This window comes from Salvelinus fontinalis, chromosome 10 (genome assembly GCF_029448725.1).
Source record: "Salvelinus fontinalis isolate EN_2023a chromosome 10, ASM2944872v1, whole genome shotgun sequence".
Lineage (NCBI taxonomy): Eukaryota > Metazoa > Chordata > Actinopteri > Salmoniformes > Salmonidae > Salvelinus > Salvelinus fontinalis.
The window spans coordinates 18,775,824-18,788,484 of NC_074674.1; the positions used below are offsets into that span (position 1 = coordinate 18,775,824).

The 12,661-nt window shown below is 43.3% G+C and overlaps 1 protein-coding gene across 1 annotated transcript in view; it reads left to right on the plus strand.

Annotated features, from left to right (window-relative positions):
* Window positions 1-651: 651 nt before the first annotated feature.
* The window catches only part of LOC129863739 (disabled homolog 2-interacting protein-like), a 94,466-nt gene continuing 82,456 nt past the window's right edge, over window positions 652-12,661 (plus strand). Inside the window, exon 1 of the mRNA XM_055935967.1 lies at window positions 652-1,221. The gene's annotated coding sequence lies outside the window, so the exon portion shown is untranslated. The remainder of the gene's footprint in view (window positions 1,222-12,661) is intronic.

A 12,661-nucleotide genomic window follows, 5' to 3' on the forward strand; every position in this document is an offset into this window, starting at 1 on the left:
GCCTGAATTGGTTCCCAATCAGAGGCAGCTGTTTATCGTTGTCTCTGATTGGGGATCATATTTAGGTTGCCATTTTCCCTTTTGGTTTTGTTTGTTCTTGTATATGTGTAGTTGCCTGTTCAGCACTCTTTGTATAGCTTCACGGTTCATTTTGTTGTTTTGTTTAGTTTGTTCAGGGTTCGTTCTTATAATAAAGAGAATGTACGCATACCACACTGCGCCTTGGTCTCCTCCCTACGACTGCCGTGACAGTATGCACACAGCACTTTCAGTTTTTACATTTTTTGAAACAAGTTATTTTTTCATTTCACTTCACCAACTTGGAATATTTTGTGTATGTCCATTTCATGAAATCCAAATAAAACTCAATTTAAATGACAGGTTGTAAGGCAACAAAAGAGGAAAAACACGAAGGGGATGAATACTTTTGCATGGCACTGTATCTCCAGTCATAGCCCTGGCCAAAGTCCTTGCCTATAGGGAGTGGCAGCAGTGGCTTCCTGGGAGGTGTCTTTCCTCAGATGGAGCTAACAGGACAAAGAATATACACACACACACACACACACACACACACAATGGAGGCACAGTGGGGCAGATCCAGGCTGCACCACATACACACACACTCATGCACACCCCTCCCACTGCATGCAGAGAGAAAGAGAAGGGGGAGGTTACAGTCAATCACGCGGGGAGGGAGAGCAAGGGAGCAAGAGAGAGAGAGAAAAGGCTGCAAGATCCCCTGCTCTGAGCATTGTGCACGGGCACGCTTACACGAAGTCACAAACATGCGGAGGTTGAGAGAGGAGAGGCTGTGTCCCACTTCAGAGAGGGCACAGGAAATAGGACAGCCTCTGTACCGATAGAGAGAGAAAAAAAGAAACCCAGAGAGAGATAAGGGAGAGCGAGGGAGAGCGAGGGAGAGCGAGGGAGAGCGAGGGAGAGCGTTGTAGCACTAATTCTCCGCCCCTCACCTCAAAGTAGCAGCAGCAAGAAAGAGAGGGAGAGAAAGGGAGGAGGAAGAGAGCCACAAGGAAAACAGAGAGAAGGAGCAAGTACTCTGCAGTGGGAAGGGAAGAATTGTGCTTTGAGAAAGCTCTGCTCTACACTCCTCCGGTCCTCCCTCTTTTAATTTGCTCCGGCACAAGCTCCGGCTCTTCCTCTCTCTCTCCGTCTATCTGCCAAGCGTTGATCGATTGTTCCGGGGAATTCTGACCATGCATGGTGAGTGCCCTGTGTTCTGCTGCTTATCACATGTCCCTCACACTGCATTGTGTGCGTTCAGGCTTTCAATGGTGTGTTTGTATGCGTGTGTATGGAAACAAACTAGGGACAGTAAAGGAGAAGGGGTTTTATTGAGATGCCAGCGTTTATTCCAGCGTCCGTCCTGTTATTTTGCGGTGCGCTGTCCTCTCTCTCAAATGAATTAATTTCAATTAGCTTTATTGGCATGACAAGATATTGCATTATTTGACAAATAAAACATCTAGAAACATAATTAAATGAGGAATTGAGGAAATGAAAATATCCCATCTCTGTTATAGGACTAGGTGTCACTGAAAAAACAGTGTAGTGTAATGCACAATTGTATTCAACATGATCAGCAGTCAGCTCTTCTTATGGAATTACATACTCATAGATATGGAATAACATACTAATCTACTGGACTGTATATGAGTCGCACGAACTAACACCTTCCCACTGTCTGATAAGGACCTGAGCTCTTGGGGTTTGAATGAGAACCAGTGTCAGTGCTGCTCTACCACAGAAATGGTGTGTGTGTGTGTGTGTGTGTGTGTGTGTGTGTGTGTGTGTGTGTGTGTGTGTGTGTGTGTGTGTGTGTGTGTGTGTGTGTGTGTGTGTGTGTGTGTGTGTGTGTGTGTGTGTGTGTGTGTGTGTGTGTGTGTGTGTGTGTGTGTGTGTGTGTGTGTGTGTGTGTGTGTGTGTGAGTGTGTGTGTGTGTGTGAGAGAGTAATCAGCCTCTCCAGCCCCGCTAACAGAAATCAGATGACTGGCCACCACTCCCGCCGCCTGCTAGATGGTCAGTGGCTGATTTGGGTTGCGGTTCTGGAACCATAGGCAGTATGAAGTCATTATCGTTGTCATGATGCCCCTTTGACCCTCTGCAAGGGAACAGAGAGAGCGGTACACATACCGCTGGGGAGGAGAGTGACCGCTAATTTCATTTACAGAGACACTGTCTCTTTCATTCAGGAGAGGAGGAGATGACGGGAAATGCTACCGTTGCTGGTTGAGCTAACCGCCAATCTGTCTGTTCCCTCTCTCTCTCCACGTCCCCAGTCTGTCTGTTACTAATTGAGCAATACACCCAGTCTTTATGTCCGTTGGTTAGAGAGAGCAAGGTCTTTTTAATCTCTCAGAAATACCATATTAGAGTTATTGGATGGTATAATTCAGAGACGGTGCTGTACATAAATCTCTAGGAAATATTCTTACTCAGAAGAATCATGTTTTCTGTTGATTCGATTTATGTGTTGTACCTTCGTTTTGTTCAATTCTCTATTCTAGTTAGAGTTTGATTATTTCTGTGTCCGATTCCTGAATAAATTGTTTGTGTAATAGTGTTGTTGGTGACGGTGTTGTTGCATGCAGTACTGTGTAATCTTTTCAAATAGTGTACCAATGCACTGTGACTATACGGAGTTCATTATGAGGACACTCACAAAGCTGTGATTGATTTGTTTTTATTCATCAAAGATAAATAATTTTCCAGAGATGCACAGCAGAACGCTAACGTTAATTATCCCTCAGTGTAATAAAAAAAAGAGACAACACAGATCATGAATAACGTTCAAACAATGGATCCTAAAGGCACATTCTAAAGGCAACCATGAACAATCACTCTTTGGTGTAGTGACTGTCTGGGTAAATGTTAGCTTAGAGATATCTGAAATTCTGAATTGAACGTGAGAGGACAGGATAGGAGAGGAAAGGAAAGGAAAGGAGAGGAGAGGAGAGGAGAGCTCGGCTGAAAGGAAAGGGGTGAGGAGAGGAGAGGAGAGGAGAGCTCGGCTGAAAGGAGAGGGGTGAGGAGAGGAGAGGAGAGGAGAGCTCGGCTGAAAGGAAAGGGGTGAGGAGAGGAGAGCTCGGCTGGTAGTGCTGTTTGTTTGTTGCCTGCTGTGTCTGTGATGCCCTGCCGACTATCATCATCGGGATTGGCTGCCATTCAGATTAAGCGGCAGCATAGTTTGATGCAGTGTTGTTGATCTCCAAACATACTGGACAAAAATATAAATGCAACATGCAACAATTTCAAAGAGTCATAGTTCATATAAGGAAATAAGTCAATTGAAGTAAACAAATAATGGATTTCACTACTGAGCAGGGTCGCAGCTATGGGTGGGCCTGGAGGGGGGCATAGGCCCACCCACTGGGGAGCCAGGCCCAGCCAATCAGAATTAGTTTATCCGCACAAAAGGTCTTTATTACAGACAGAAATACTCCTCAGCACCCGCCCACCCTCCCCTCAGACAATCCTGCAGATGAAAAAGCCGGATGTGGAGGTCCTGGGCTGGCGGGGTTACACGTGGTCTGCGGTTGTGAGGCCGGTTAGGTATACTGCCAAATTCTCTAAAACGATGGTAGAGAAACGAACATTGAACTATCTGGCAACAGCTCTGCTGAACATTCCTGCAGTCATCATGACAATTGCACGCTCCCTCAAAACTTGAGACATCTACATTATGGCATTGTGTTGTATCAGATTCTTGATATGCCACACCTGTCAGGTGGATGGATTATCTTGACAAAGGCTAAAATGCTCACAGAATTTGAGAGAAATACACTTTTTGTGTGTATGTAAACTTTCTGGGATCTTTAATTTCAGCTCATGAAACATGGGACCAACTCTTTACATGTTGCGTTTATATGTTACAGGTATGTTCACACTGGACACTGACTGTAGCCTACAGAACTCTGTATGTCAGTAGCTCACATATTAATCAGAGCTAGAAGGAGATGCTGTACATGATAACTGCTGGCAGGTGCATACTTTGTGTGTATATGCGTGCACACGTGTGTGCGTGCTGTTCATAAGATTGTAGGTACATGTATATGAGTGTGACTGCATGTGCATGTGTGCATTTGTTTACCAATGTAGAGAGACAGTGAGATCTTGCTAACCGACAGCCAAGTGAGAAAATGGGAGAGTGAGAGAAAGAGCCGTAAGTCATTTTCACAACCTTACACATACAGTGGCAGAATATGCAAGGGCGAGACGGCATGAACATGGAGATTAGAGAGAGAGAGTCAAGGAGAGACGAAAGCAAAGAAAATGGATTGGAGATGAGAGAGATGAAAGGACAGAGTGCCATTGTGTAGATTTTGATGTGCATTCTTAATAGTCTATCATTTTTAAATGATAGATGTGAAGAGATCGGGAGGGAGAAACAAGGAGAACGGGATGAGAGGAGGGCTGTTGGTACTAATGGTAAAACATCTTTAATATGAAGTGAAAGAGGTATTCACTTTGATGTGAATGAATATGTTGCGTGTTAGAGAGAGAGACAGAGAGACAGTAATCGGAGGGCCTGTTGTCCAGACCTCTGGCAGTCTCTATGGGGGTGCCACAGGGTTCAATTCTCGGGCCGACTCTCTTCTCTGTATACATCAACGATGTCGCTCTTGCTGCTGGTGATTCTCTGATCCACCTCTACGCAGACGATACCATTTTGTATACTTCTGGCCCTTCTTTGGGCACTATGTTAACTAACCTCCAGATGAGCTTCAATGCCATACAACTCTCCTTCCGTGGCCTCCAACTGCTATTAAATGCAAGTAAAACTAAATGCAAGCTCTTCAACCGATCGCTACCAGCAACTCCCCGCCCGTCCAGCATCACTGCTCTGGATGGTTCTGACTTAGAATATGTGGACATCTACAAATACCTAGGTGTCTGGTTAGACTGTAAACTCTCCTTCCAGACTCACATTAAGCATCTCCAATCCAAAATTAAATCTACAATCGGCCTCCTATTTCGCAACAAAGCATCCTTCACTCATGCTGCCAAACATACCCTCATAAAACTGACTATCCTACCGATCCTTGACTTCGGCTATGTCATTTACAAAATAGCCTCCAACACTCTACTCAGCAAATTGGATGCAGTCTATCACAGTGCCATCCGTTTTGTCACCAAAGCCCCATATACTACCCACCACTGCGACCTGTATGCTCTCGTTGGCTGGCCCTCGCTTCATATTCGTCGCCAAACCCACTGGCTCCAGGTCATCTATAAGTCTTTGCTAGGTAAAGCCCCGCCTTATCTCAGCTCACTGGTCACCATAGCAGCACCCACCTGTAGCGCGCTCTCCAGCAGGTATATTTCACTGGTCACCCCCAAAGCCAATTCCTCCATTGGCCGCCTTTCCTTCCAATTCTCTGCTGCCAATGACTAAAACGAATTGCAAAAATCACCGAAGCTGGAGACTCATATCTCCCCCACTAACTTTAAGCACCAGCTGTCAGAGCAGCTCACAGATCACTGCACCTGTACATAGCCCATCCGTCAATAGCCCATCCAACTACCTTATCCCCATACTGTTATTATTATTTTTTGCTCCTTTGCATCCCGGTATCTCTACTTGCACATTCATCTTCTGCACATCTATCACTCCACTGTTTAATTGCTAAATTGTAATTATTTCACCACTATGGCCTATTTATTGCCTTACCTCCCTTAACTTACTCATATGCACACACAGTATATAGACTTTTTTTCTATTGTGTTATTGACTGTATGTTTGTTTATTCCATGTTTAACTCTGTGTTGTTGTTTGTGTCGCACTGCTTTGCTTTATCTTGGCCAGGTCGCAGTTGTAAATGAGAACTTGTTCTCAACTAGCCTACCTGGTTAAATAAAGGTGAAAAATAAAATAAAATAACATCAGCGGGATTTGTGACCTGTTGCCACACCCAGTGAAGAACAAACGCCATTGTAAATACAATCCATATTTATGTTTATTTATTTTCTCTTTTGAACTATTTGCACATGATATGACATTTGAAATGTCTTTATTATTTTGGAAATTTTGTGAGTGTAATGTTTACTGTAAAAATATATATATATATCTATTTCACTTGCTTTAGCAATGTAAACATATGTTTCCCATGCCAGTAAAGCCCTGAGAGAGTAGGAAGGCAGAAAAGCAACCGTCCTTCCTGCCATGAGAGGACAACAGAACGAAGGGATCCTGTCAGGAATCACTGGAACGGAACGGAGGTTGTGTGTGATCCGTTGACGGAACCACTGACGTCTAGATACGGACCTTAGAACCCGAACGCTTCTGTTAATCAGACAGACAGAAACAGAACCAACTCCCCGTTTCAGACAGAGATACCTCAGGGAACTCTAGGGACGGAGAGAAACTACACAAATACACTCAGACGAGACACTCTTCTCCTCAGTTGGAGTCATTGAGTTAACGCAGCATCAGCCATCCCAGGCAACTAAATGATGCCCCTTAGAGTGGAATCTCTTCCCATAGAAGCCTCAGCCAGATATAATAATCTGACACAATGGGTGGCCAGGAGAAAAGCAGAGCGATGGAGGAATAGAGAGAGAGAAAACATCAAGTTAATGCTCTGTAGTCCTTCCCTCACTCTATCCCTGATCCCTCCCTCTATTCTCCCCTCGCTTCTCCCCTCTCCCTCCCTCCCTCCGTCCGTACCCCCTCCCTCTCCTCTCCCCTCTCCCTCCATCCTTCCCACTCTCTGTAATTAGGCTGTCAAAGCCCATCTCTGTCATGTCCATTGATTTACTGAGAGCTGATGAAGCAGAGCGGATCCACAGTGCTTCGGCCAGATGGAGGGAGAGATGGAGGGGAGGAGGGAGGTCAGAGGGCTCCTCTAACCAGGCTGGTGGCACTCTGCTGGGGGTTAAAGGTCCACAGTACTGGGGATAGGAGCAAGTCCCTCCAGGGGCAGGGGTGGACAATCAGGCAGGCAGACAGACCAAACACACACACACAGATGGAAAGGCGCACACACAAAGATGAAGAGACAGACAGACCCAAACAGAGAGACAGACACCAACAGACAGGCTGGTTGTAGTATTAACCGGGACTAGCAGGCTAAGTGCTATAGCGGGGGATTTAGATGTGGATGTAGAGCGGATGAAAGTGAGGTTCAACCACCGCCTGGGGAGATTAAATATCTGATTTTTAAATGCTGCAGTGTAATTATGAATCATTACTGAGGCTTTGCTCTCCCTTAGTCAGATAAAGAGTGCAACTCTTTCTCTTTCTTTCCTTCATCTCAACACCCAAATTAGTTTCAAAGGTCATTGAATAACAAAGTTGGAGGATGTACAGAACTGTAACGTGAAGGACAGGGTCTTTCATTTCATAACACATTTTGCATGTTCTCGCTGTCTCTCTTTCTTGATATGAGAGAAAATCATGAGCTCTTGACGGAGCACAGCTGTGTCGTCAATAACCTCTCAATTCAATTGCATTTACATTTAAGGGCTGTATTGGCATGGCATAAGTTGGCATAAGTTAACATTGCCAAAGCAAGTGAAGTAGATAATAAACAAAAGTGAAATCAACAATAAAAATTACCAGTAAAAATTACACTCACAGAAGTTCCAAAAGAATAAAAACAGTTAAGAACAAATTCTTATTTACAATGACGGCCTAGGAACAGTGGGTTAACTGCTTTGTTCAGGGGCAGAATGACAGTTTTCTACCTTGTCAGCTCGGGGATCCGATCTAACCTTTTGGTTACTGGCCCAAAGCGCTATCCACTATGCTACCTGCCGCTCATTTCAAATGTCATATTATGTCTATATACAGTGTTGTAACAATGTGCAAATAGTAAAAGTACAAAAATGATAATAAATAAACATAAACATTGGTTGTATTTACAATGGTGTTTGTTTTCTTGTGGCAACAGGTCACAAATATTGCAAGTCACAAACACTATTGTAAATACAACCAATATGTATGTTTATTTATTTTCACTTTTGTACTTTTACTATTTGCACGTTGTTACAACACTGTATATCGACATAATATGACATTTGAAATGAGCGGCAGGTAGCATAGTGGTTAGCGCTTTGGGACAGTTTGTGTTTGTGTTTGTTTGTTTGTCAATTAGGGTGTGCAGGGTGAATACGTGGTCTGTCGTACGGTAATTTGGTAAAAAGCTATTTTTACATTTGCTCAGTACATTGTTGTTAATGATAACGCAGGGGATTTTCCCAAGGTTGATGTTGATGCATATCCCACAGTAGTTATTGGGGTCAAATCTGTCTCCACTTTTGTGGATTGGGATGATCAGTCCTTGGTTCCAAATATTGGGGAAGATGCCAGAGCTAAGGATGATGTTAAAGGTTTTAAGTATAGCAAATTGGAATTTGTGGCCTCTCTCTGACGCCCAAAGGTCACAACACAAAGAGTCAGTAGGGTTTGACCGGGGTAGGCCATCATTGTAAATACGAATTTGTTCTTAACTGATTTGCCTAGTTAAATAAAGGTTAAATAAAATAAAATAAAATATAGGAATGAGCGAATGTGGATGAAAACACGTACCATCAGCCCTACATACTTGCTCCTTTTTAGAATGGATGTTACGGGTCTGAAGTGTTTTATTTGACTGTAGGGCTCTACTGTAAGCTGCTTTGCAGAGAGAGGATGGAGAGAGGGATGGAGGGGGAGGAACAGAGGGAGGAGGAGGGATCTGATAATGCAGTTGGCAAGGCAGAAGGGTTGGGTTGCATAATTCTCAAACTCACCAAAGAGGAAGGAAGGAAGGGAGACAGGGAGTAAGGCAGCCGGAGATATAGGCAGAGAGGGAGGCAGGTGTGGAGGGAGAGAAATGTCTTTATTCTTTTGGAACGTTTGCGAGTGTAATGTTTACTGTAAAAAAAGGTTTTGTATTTTTCACTTTCATTTATTATACATTTCTCTTAAATTGAATTGATTTGAAAGGGAGGCAGAGATGGGGAGAGAGAGACCCTGTAGCCTGAGGAGATGCTTTCGGTTTATTTCTGATCAATCTCCTCTTTATTGCAGGGTGAATCTCCCTATAATTTCCCGTCTCTCAGTCTTCCTCTGCAGTAATGTTCAGCGATGTGAAATGTTCCTTGCCTTCCTTCTGAGTGTTGAATACTTAAACTAACCTTGTGCGGACACACAATTCAGTCCAATTCAAAATCCTATTTCCCCTAACCCATAACTCTTACCATAACCTTAACCCTAACCTTAACCTGAAAACCTAACCCTAGCTCCTAACCCCGAAAATAATCCTAGCTCCTAACCCTAAAACTAATTCTAACACTAATTCTAACCTTAACCCTAAACCCCCTAGAAATAGCATTTGACCTTGTGGGACCAACAAAATGTCCCCAGTTGGTCACATTTTTGTTTGTTTACTATTCTTGTGTGGAGATCTGGTCCGCACAAGTATAGTTAAACACACACACACACACACACACACACACACACACACACACACACACACACACACACACACACACACACACACACACACACACACACACACACACTATTCCTAACCATCTATCTCTGTCTCTTTCTTCCTCTCTCTTTCCTCCCTCCTCTCTATCACTCTCACTTTCTCTCTCCCTGTCCCTCTATTTGCCTGTAGTGGAGGCCCGTAGATGCTTGTCTGAAATAATTTGTTGTCTACAGCTCTTCTCCTCCTCCCCCTCTCTCTCTCTCTCTCTCTCCCTCCATCCCTCTCTCTGTGTCAGTGCTGCAGGGTGGTGTTCTGTCTGTTAAACAGGTTAGCTGCTAGCAGGAACCAGGGGGATGAACTCTTAGAGGTGGGGCTCCTAGGGGACTCCCAACAGACGCTTAGCTCCCTGACGTCTTCTCTTCGTACCCCCTGACCCCTATTATATCTGTTTGCCCCAACAAGCTCCTCCCTGCCTCCCTCTAGTGTAAACCGACACACACACACAACCACACACACATGCATGCACACACATGTACACACACCAAAGCACACATAAACACCCACATACACACACAACCATATACACACGCCACACATCCATCTACACACACTCATCGCTGTGTACACACAGCGCTGCTCAGGCTAACATTCCGAACACAGATATTTGTGTGCGTGCAATCGTGCCTCGGATTCTATGAATGTTATTCATGGTACTAGACAACAGGCTTTCTATTTAGAACCACTGTGTGTTCCTCTATGAACAGCAAAGATACTGGCCGTGTCCCGAACACCCATACTTGCGCCCTAAATAGTAGGCCATTTCAGTATGCGTAAAAAAAATAATAGCATTTAATAGTATGCAACATTTTGAAAATGGAGTGTACTTTAAATGCTTGGATGTCATAATAATTTTGTCTTTGACAACAGCTGATCAATAAGATATCGGGACGCACTACCAAAATCAATGAATAGCGGGAAACAACGGAATGGCGCATGACGCATTCTCAGTATGCAAAAATAGAACGTTTTATAGTACGTGAATTTTAGAAAATCAAGTATGGGTTAAATGCCAGGATGTTATACTAATTTCAGCTCTTTATCTAGTAGAATTTGATGCACACCTTTCCACAATGCATTGGAAGAGGTGGACAGTGAATGATAGGCCCTAGTTCTCTCCAAATAGCCAAACAACAAAACTAGGATACTTAGTTGGGAAGATCCGGCATAGCGAAGCTTCTGCGGTGGTGTTCAAATGTAGGCTAAGTAGTTTCGCATCGTATCGCATCATAGGCTACATCCTCTTTTTTTAAACCCAAAGTGGATTTCTGTTTTCTCATTGAAAATAGTTTCTTGTTCTCTTGGCCTTCGTCAGAGCTTTTAAAATAAATACTAAACCATCTCCTGATTTCTGAATGCGTCGGCATCGGGGACTCGGGATGTGGCTGCGTTATTTATGTCATGTTAACCAGGCCTTTTGATTTGAGTTAAGGATTGTTTACATTTTTTAGGCTACCTATTAATTGTTTTAATGTATGGATCGAGCCTTAGCAGTCATTCTGATCTTGATCCGAATGATCAGTGCTTTAGTTCACTATGTTGCCGTCCAGCGATGCTGAATTTGCAATTACACCCGACTTTCCAAAATGTTCTGTGCAGTAGCCTTTTGATTTGAACATGTGAAAAGGTTTGGTGTGAGTACTAGGCTATTTGATTTAATTTATATATTAATATATATACAGCACTTTAGTTTCACTAAAACATATGTTGAAATGGAACCAAATGATCTGTTTCTGTCTTCAGCACTTTTTAAATAGATGGGCTATATTGTTTACTACGGTATGAGACAGATGTGATTGTCTGCCTATAACCAGCCTAAGTAGGCCTATAACTCTATTCCTATTCTATTCAGAGTTTAGAGAAATTAATCGAATTGGAATTTAACTATTATCAGGCTGGTTAATGCAACGCGTGTCTGTTGAATTTGGACAAATCCACCCGCACTCGGCCCAGCCCCACCTACTCAGCCAGTCAGGGGCCGCTCTGCGTTGCTAACGTGGCATACTGCATACTTTTGACTAAAAACGAAGTGCTAAATAGTATGCGACAATGAGTACATCGTTTTCAGTGTATTTCCTGCAGTCAAATTACCTAGTGGCCTCATGGGTGGAATGTTAATAATATTTTTCGTAATTTCCTAATTAATAAACGTTATTTAAAAGAAAACGCCGAAAATCCGGAGTTATTATGTGAAACCGTTCTGTTATATTTCAGCCGTCTGTGATGTATGTAAAGTGTAATATTGGGATGCAAACTCCAAATGTAATACATTTCAACACTATCTGACATGGTACAGATGTCTTCTTTTTTGTCAGCCCACAACCATGTGTGTGAGGTGTATACTTTTGTTTCAACGTGAATGTGTTTAAGACTACAAGGAAACAATCTGTGTGACCCTAATTTAGCCCACTGCAGTAATTAAGTATGTAGTATGCTAGTATGGGTATTTTGACACGGACACTGAGATGTGACATGTGCTCCACCGTGGTCTGTCTTTCGCTACACTGGACACAAACACACTTGAAGAGTAGTTCCCCAATGGCATCTTGTTTGTCAACAGTCTGACAATACTATGTGTTAGGGTATAATATGAACAAAACTAGAGAAATGAATACATCCTCCCAATGTTCTAGAGTCTAGGTTCTAGACTTCACCATGGCATTGTAGTTAGACTTTAACCAGCCCTGCCTGGACAGTTTGTTTATGATTAGAAGCCACGCCAATCTACTGCAGAGGAGTGAACAGGCCAAACCTCCTTCAGTTTCTCTTCTTCCAGGCAGATTAGAGTCCCTCTCTGCTTGCCTATTGTTGTAAGGACACTGTTTCGTAAGGTTTCCAGCGCCTTGGTTACGCCTAAGCTACCTTTTACGTGTCCACTGTTGACACAGACTCTTCTTGCTAAACTTTTCTTACACTTTATGGCCCTCTGTCTACAGGATAGTTAGTGTGCCTCTCCACTCCCAGGTTTTGCAGTAACATCTAGCAGAAACCATTACACATCCATTAAATTAGTATACATTTTGAGAGTACAGTACCAGTACTTGTATTAACTGACTCGCTTACATGAAACACTGTATCAATTTGCACCTCATTATTTAAACAGTATGGGGTGAGTTTAGTAGGCTCTCTGCCTCCTGGAAGTGCAAACATCTGTGTGTGTTCTAAG